This window comes from Euprymna scolopes, chromosome 3 (genome assembly GCF_053919585.1).
Source record: "Euprymna scolopes isolate OS-2025 chromosome 3, ASM5391958v1, whole genome shotgun sequence".
NCBI classification, from domain to species: Eukaryota; Metazoa; Mollusca; class Cephalopoda; order Sepiida; family Sepiolidae; genus Euprymna; species Euprymna scolopes.
The window spans coordinates 84,898,435-84,906,491 of NC_136484.1; the positions used below are offsets into that span (position 1 = coordinate 84,898,435).

The 8,057-nt window shown below is 32.4% G+C and overlaps 1 non-coding gene across 1 annotated transcript; it reads right to left on the bottom strand.

The window, feature by feature from the left end:
- Positions 1-7,482: 7,482 nt before the first annotated feature.
- On the bottom strand, positions 7,483-7,686 carry LOC145265300 (U2 spliceosomal RNA). The gene has a single exon (XR_013864632.1). It is a non-coding gene; the product is annotated as a U2 spliceosomal RNA (small nuclear RNA).
- Between the last annotated feature and the right edge of the window lie 371 nt (positions 7,687-8,057).

Here is an 8,057-nt window from a genome sequence, read left to right on the forward strand (position 1 = left end):
TGATACAGTCCACCATTAGCAGTGTCAGAAATTTCGTGAAAATAGTGAATAATTCCACCCCATCTTTCCAAGCTTATAACTCCTCGAAAAATGTAATTCAAGCCCTAATTTTTTTTTTCAATTAAAGGAGTAAGGACCAAGGTTTTATTTAAAAAAAAAACAAAACAAAACAATGTGTTTTTTTTTTTTAAAAAGGTTTTAAACTTCGGACTTTACAGGTAAATTTCTAAAAAACTGTTTTTTTTTTTTTGTTTTAAATTTGAATATATTATTTATTGACCTTTTCTCTTCAATTTGTGATATATAAACCTATTAAACATAAATTAATTATTTACTTTTTAATAGACATTTCAAAATGAGAGGCGTAAATTATTCGACCCCCTATCTTTCTAAGCTTATAACTCCTCGAAAAATGTAATTCAAGCCCTAATTTTTTTTTCAATTAAAGGAGCAAGGACCAAGGTTTCATTAAAAAAAAAAAAAAAGACAAAAAGAAAAAATGTGTTCTTATAAAATAAGGTTTTAAACTTCGGACTTTACAGGTAAATTTCTAAAAAACTGATTTTTTTTTTGTTTTAAATTTGAATATATTATTTATTGACCTTTTCTCTTCAATTTGTGATATATAAACCTATTAAACATAAATTAATTATTTACTTTTTAATAGACATTTCAAAATGGGGGGGGCGTGAAAATGGGGGGGGCGTGAAAATGGGGAGGCGTGAATTTAAAAAAAACGTTTGTCTAAAATATTATATTCGGTTTATTGGAAAGAACATAAAATTTCACATTGACCCTGAAAATATCGTAAAAATAGAATCAATAGAAAAATTTTGATAGATTTTTAAAATTTAAAAATTTAAAAATATTGAGTTTAAAAATTGAAAAATATTGAGTTCGGAAAATTCATTACTGTTTTAAAAAAAAAATAAAAATATTTTTATTACTTTTAAAACAACTGTAATAGTTTATTTTGGAAGTATAATCCATAAAGAAAATAAATAACCCACTTTTAACAGAGAAATTACGAGATTTTTATATTGTATTCGCAGTTTCGTGTTAGGGGTGTCAAAAATTCCTACAAAAATTCTGATACTGCTAGTCCACCATAGTCTTTGTTTGTGTCGCTATGTGGTGAAAGCACATTTTTATTTTTACCTATTACTTCTGTAACATAATCCGCTAGGTCTATTTTGTTAATCACTACAGCATCGGTTCCCGTTACTGCATTGACTGTAATTTCACACTCCGTTACGTTATCACGGATGGATCTATTTTTACAATTCACTATAATGTTAAATTTGTTTAAGAAGTCAAATCCTAACAAAGGGTTGGTGACATCTGCGATCACGAAACTCCATTGAAAAGATCTTCTCAAACGCGGTATCTTAACTTTGAGGTTTGTCTGACCATAGCATTTTATGCTTTCACCATTAGTGGTAGAGATATGAACAGGAGTTGGCTCCAGAGTAATTCCATTTACTACGGAATATGGTAAAATGGAACACTGGCTCCTGTATTTATGATAAAATTGACTTAAGATGCTCCTATTTTAGCAGAAACTTCTAATAACGGCGGCACTACTGGAGCAAACGCAGTCCGCCTTTCTAGTTTTCCGAATCACTAGGGGTGGGAGAGGAAGGGCGCGAGTTAGGCAGAGTCTGTAAGCTACTCTTTTTCTTTGGCCACTTACACCATGGCTTACATGTTAGAGTCTCCTCCGCGAAATATATATGGGCTGTGCATATCTTCAGCCGCTGTTTCCTTCTATATGGACGTAGACCGGCTGGAATGGTTTCACTAGACTGTCTGGTGTTAATATGGTCGTTTGTCTGAGCTCGACTCTCAACTGTCTGAAATACTGATGTATTTTCTATTAACGGCATCAAGTTGTCGGATAGTCGACCCAACTCCATTAACAGCATTTCAGTGTGGGCTGCTATTACTGGGGTGATTTGCTTCGGAAGTGCGTGTACGAATTTATGGCGCGCTTGCCCTTATTCTATGTGCGACCGTTACCATCTCCTGGAGGTATAATGACGGACGACCCGCTAATGTAGTGGTCCTCATCAACTTCTCCAGGAGTTCAGGTCTGGTCTTTTCATATGCAGACAACACAGACTCCTTTAACTTCGCATAGTTTAGCGACTGCAGAATTGCTGGAGGTATATTTGTTACCACGTCAGGCGGCAATGCGCTGATAACCGTATAGAACTTAGTATCATCGCTCGTAATGTGTCTGAGATGGAATTGAGCTTCTATTATCGAAAACTACCCCTAGACACTCGTCTCCATAAATTGTGGGGGTTTTACGCTAACCTGTAGTTCGTCCATTATTATTATTATTATTATTACTAATTATTATTATTAATTATTATTATTACTATTATTACTACTATTAATTATTATTATTGTTATTAATTATTATTATTCCTATGATTATTATTAGTTACTATTATTATTATTATTATTATTATTATTATTTATTTGTAGCTGCGACTAAAGGAAATGGCTGGGGGGTGATAAGCAAGAAGCGAGAAAAGCGAGTACACACCAGAGGTTAATTTCAGCAGGTGATTGGAGAAATAGCGCCAATTAATTATATATATATATATATATATATATATATATATATATATATATATATATATATATATATATATATGTGTGTGTGTGTGTGTGTGTGTGTGTGCGTGTGTGTGAATATATAGTCAATGTTCTTAAAGGAAAAAAACTGAGTTCGTCGATGCACACACGTGTTCCAAAATTGGCTTCACACACTTGCGTCTGGAAGGTTCCTTTTTTGTGTGCGGATGTGTGACCATACGTGTTCCAAAATTAGCTTCACCCGCGTGCGTCTGGAAGGTTGCCTTTTCTGTGTGTGGGTGTATGTGTGTTTCAGAATGAAATTTGGGATTCTGTATTGATTCTTAAAGTTACTTTTTTTGTTGTTACAAAATATTTTTTAGACCAGATTTTATTTTAGTCATTTATCTGGTGAGAGTCACGTAAAATTTTTTTTTTTTTACTGCTTATTTTTCTTGTTTGTTTGGTTTTGCCTTATTTAGCGTAAACCGTTTCACAAAAATAGCAAAGAAATATATATTATCGGCATTTCTTGGAAAGCGGATTTATATATACTTTTTTGTAAGGTTTTACTATAGTTTTAGAAAGGCCTTTTTCTTTTCTTTTTTTTACTCTGTCACGTTCTCATCGCTTTCGTTTTTTTTTTGTTCATTGAAGATTGCGTGTATATACGCACGTCGGGCGTTCATCAAATTATGACGGTTACCATAGATTTTAACGACGTTTGAAAAAGGCTCACCATTTCGGTCGGTCCCCTTTTTGGGGCATCTCCGAAATTAGAGAGAGAACAAGAGCGCTGAAAAAGAGCGGTTGTGGAAAAGAAAACATCGGGTTATAATTAAGTGCGACGAGACTTTAGGATTGATGATGTTTTATAAAAGTTCCCAAGATATAGGCGTACAAAGAGGATGGTACATTTCTTTCATAAAAGTCTTTACCCAGGGAAACTGGTCCGTCGCGTGTTGATGCTTATATCGTTCCCGCATGTCCCGCATTTCTTCTTCATATCTCCCTCCAAGGCAGCCCTCTATTCAGTTTGGCTGAAACCTCTGGTGACGTTGAGAGAAGGAAGGAAGGGAAAAGTAGAAGAGTAGGGAGAAAGAGAGAAATAAGGGAAGCATACCGTAGCAGCATCATAGTAGTAGTTCACTACACATTTTCTTGCTTATCCATAAGATCTCAATTAGCATGTATAGATCAAAGTAGAATTAATTATATTTTGACTTTAATCTTCGCAAGGAGACATAAAAATGGTGCAACAGTGTTCGGTTCGAGGAATTTATTTCTCTGAATTTAAAATCTATAAAAATAAAGACAGTAAAGAATTCATCATTTGCACAAAAAGAAAACAAAGGACACAATAAACAAAGGTAAACAGGTACTTATTAATTGTCTTCAAAGACACGTAGCTCGCTTAATCAGTTATCTCGGCAGATCCCCCAATAGTCAGTTCTATTTAATGTGATCTTGTTCAATTCCACTATAACAGTAGCTATTCTTCAGGAATCAGCTTTTCCTGTTCTCTACCGGATAAAAATTTTGACCCTGATATAAATTGTTAAGTGCGCCTTTTTATGTGTCCGATGGGTGAAATGGAATTTCCATTAACGATTCGTTTGATGGACAAAGCAAACTGATTCAGCCTTTTGCATGGTGATGTGAATGAGAAAAGAAAAATGAATACATTTATGCATGAATTATTTCTTATATTCATATCGACGAAAGCTAAAACAAGTTATTTTTAAATAGTTTATTATCACAGAAATATTTTTGTATACGTAATGAAAAATGCAGGTACATTTTATCAGGATAATGTTAATATGACAATAGAATATCCAAAATCATCAGAAAATCAACCTTGTGATGGTCAGTGTTAATTTTTTTAGCAGAAACAGCGGCAGCAGTAATAATAATAACTAGCAGGACCTGTGAAAATTCCACAACAGCATTTTTCATATGTGATATATTGTTGCTGGGCATGCTGTGAGCGTTCTGTTCAGCATGAATGAAGGCACAATCATATTATTCTACTTTTTTATTAAAACTGTATCGCTCCCTTACTAAAATAATAACTTTGATATATTGTCTAGGCTGATTATTTCATTACAAACACACACATCAATCAACTAATATTTCATCATATTTCGTAATTCTTGGATATGTTACTAATTTCGACAATATTTTTTTATAATTTAAACCAACGTTGTCGCCCAACCTTACTAAAATAATAACTTTAATACATTTGCTGAGCTGATTATTTCATTACACACACACTAATCAATTAACCTCCATTTCATCATTTTTCATAATTCTTGGGTATGTTATTAATTTCGACAATCACTTTTCATAATTTATACCCACATTATCGCCCCCTCCTTAATAAAATAATAACTTTGAAATATTGTATTGGCTTATTGTTTTATTACAAACACACTAATGCATGAAATCACATTTAATCATTTTTCATAATTCTTGGATATGTTACTTATTTCGACAATCATTTTTTATAATTTTAACCCGCATTCTCGCCCTTCCCTCTTTACTTAATAATAACTTTGATATATTGTCTAGGCTGATTATTTCCTTACAAACACGCCAATCAATTAACTAATATTTCATCATTTTTTTCGTAATTCTTGGATATGTTACTAATTTTGACAATAATTTTTCATAACTTTAACCCTCCTTATCTTCTTCCCCTTTACTTATATAATCACTTTGATATATTATCTAGGCTGATTATTTTATTATAAACGCACCAATCAATTAAATCACATTTCGTCATTTTTCGTAATTATTGGATATGTTACTAATTTCGACAATAATTTTTTTATAATTTAAACCATCCTCGTCGCCTTCTCTTACTAAAAAATTACTTTGATCTGGGCTGATTATTTCATAAAAAGCACAACTATCAATTAACTCACACTTAATCATTTTTCTTAATTCTTGGATACGTTACTCCTTTCGACAATTATTTTAAATATTTTTAACCCACATTATCAACCCCCTCCACTACTAAAAAATAACTTTGATATATTATCTGGGATAATTATTTCATTTCAAACACACCAATCAATTAACTCACATTTTGTCATTTTTCATAATTCTTGGATATGTTACTATTGTCGACAATCATTTTTCATCATTTTAACCCACATCATCGCCCTACTTATTAAAATAATAACTTTGATATATTGTCTGGTCTGATTATTTCATTGCAAGCACACTAATGCATTAAATAGCATATTACATTTTTCATAATTCTTGGATATGTTACTAATTTTGACAATTATTTTTCATAATTCAAACCATCCTTATCGCCCTCTCTTACTAACATAATTACTTTGATATGTTTCCTGGACTGATTATTTTATTGTAAACACACAATCGATTAACTCACATTTAATCTTTGTTCATAATTTTGGATATGTTACTAATTTCGACAATAATTTTTATAATTAAAACCCCACATTATGCCTCTCCATCCTACTTATATTATATATTTGATATATTGTCTGGGCTTATTATATCATTGCAAACACACCAATCAAGTAACTCACATTTCATTATTTTTCACAATGGATATGTTACTAATTTCGACAATAATTTTCATAACTTTAACCCACTATGTCGCCCCCCCCTAATAATAACTTTGATATATTTCATTACAAACAAATCAATCAATTCTGGGTATTCTCATATGTTTCACCTATCTTATCCAATCCCGGATGACGCTGCATATTCTGCTAATATATATCGTTCACCTATCTCATTCAATCCCAGGCGACGCTGGGTATTTTGCTACTATATGCTTTCCACCTATCTCATTCAATACTGGGCGACGCTTTCTGATAGTATATATTTGCACATCTCATTCAATCCCGGGACTGACTTCATGTCCGCCACCCCACTGCTGAAAATATACATTAAATAAAGTAAGGTTTTAATCGTAAACTGTTTCAGCCATTTTCGGGACTGGCTTTATATCCCCAACCCACTTCTAAAAATATACATGAAATAATGTAATATCTAAATAGTAAACTGTTTCAGACATTTCCGGGACCGACTTTATATCCCAAACCCACTTCTAAAAATATACATGAAATAATGTAATGTTTAAATAGTAAACTGTTTCAGCCATTTCTGGAACTGACTTATAATCCCCAACCTACTGTTGAAAATATACATGAAATAAAGTAATGAATAAATCATAAACTTTTTCAGCCATTTCCGGGACCGACTTCTTATCTCCCATCCTACTGTTAAAAATATACATTAAATAAAGTAATGTCCAAGACGTAAATGGTTGCAGCCATTTCCGGAACCGACTTCATATTTCCCACCTCAATGTAAAGAATATATAAAGTAATGTGTAATGCGTAAATGGTTTCACCCATTTTCGGGACTGATTTAATATCCCCCACCCCACTGTTAAAAATATACATGAAATAAAGTAATGTTTAAATCGTAAACGGTTTGAGTAATTTCCGGGACTGACTTCATATCTCGTAACCCACTGCTTAAAATATACATGAAATAAAGTAATGTTTAAATCATAAACTGTTTCATAAAACATTAACGCGGTTAGGGATTAGGCAACCATTGCTTCAACATGAATTTCTGGGTGTAGTATCAGTTTCAGTATTCAAGTGACTTAAATCCCCCCTTTTTTGGTTTTGGTTAATGGAGGAGAAATCCTTCATTACTGATACAATTCTTATTTTTATTATTGACCAGAGTGTCCCTTTTGGGGAGCTGGTTTTCCCCTAAATTTTTAACCGACCTCATGTCTAATTCCGACCTTGATAAGTGGTGACGTTTATGTAAAAAAAAAAAAAAAAAAAAAAAAAATTAAATCAGAAATACCTTTTTTCAGTTACCTTTTTAATATTAAAACTTTGTTACATTAAACAAAGTACCTATTCACAATGCCTCCCCACGGGACAGATTTAGACACCAGGGTCGTTTTTTAACGTGGAGAAAAAATTGTCTTAGTCGTAAAGGATTTCTCTTCCGCTTAGAAAGAAGAAATTGAAATGTAGCACCTGAAGAACAGATACTACACTTTGATCTTAGCCAAAAGACCAAGAAAGACAAATCATTTTTATTAGCTTTGCCTCAACAGCGACACCAATTTTATTTTTCCTTTTTCCACTTTTTGGAATAATAATAAATAATATTCCACTTTCCTTTTTTGCACAGCATGATAACGGACGGAGCGATAAGCGTCGTCATCGTCGTCGTCGTCATCGTCGTCGTCGTCGTAGTAGTAGTAGTAGTAGTAATAATAATAATAATAATAATAATAATAATAATAATAATAATAATAATAATAATCGCGGACTTCTCTCAAGAACAGAAAGGATGCTAGAAAGGAAAAAGAAGAACACACAAATCAGAGGATTCTGAAAGAGGTAAAAGTAAAAAAAAGAAAAGAACTTAGCCATGACATGGATAGACTATAAAAA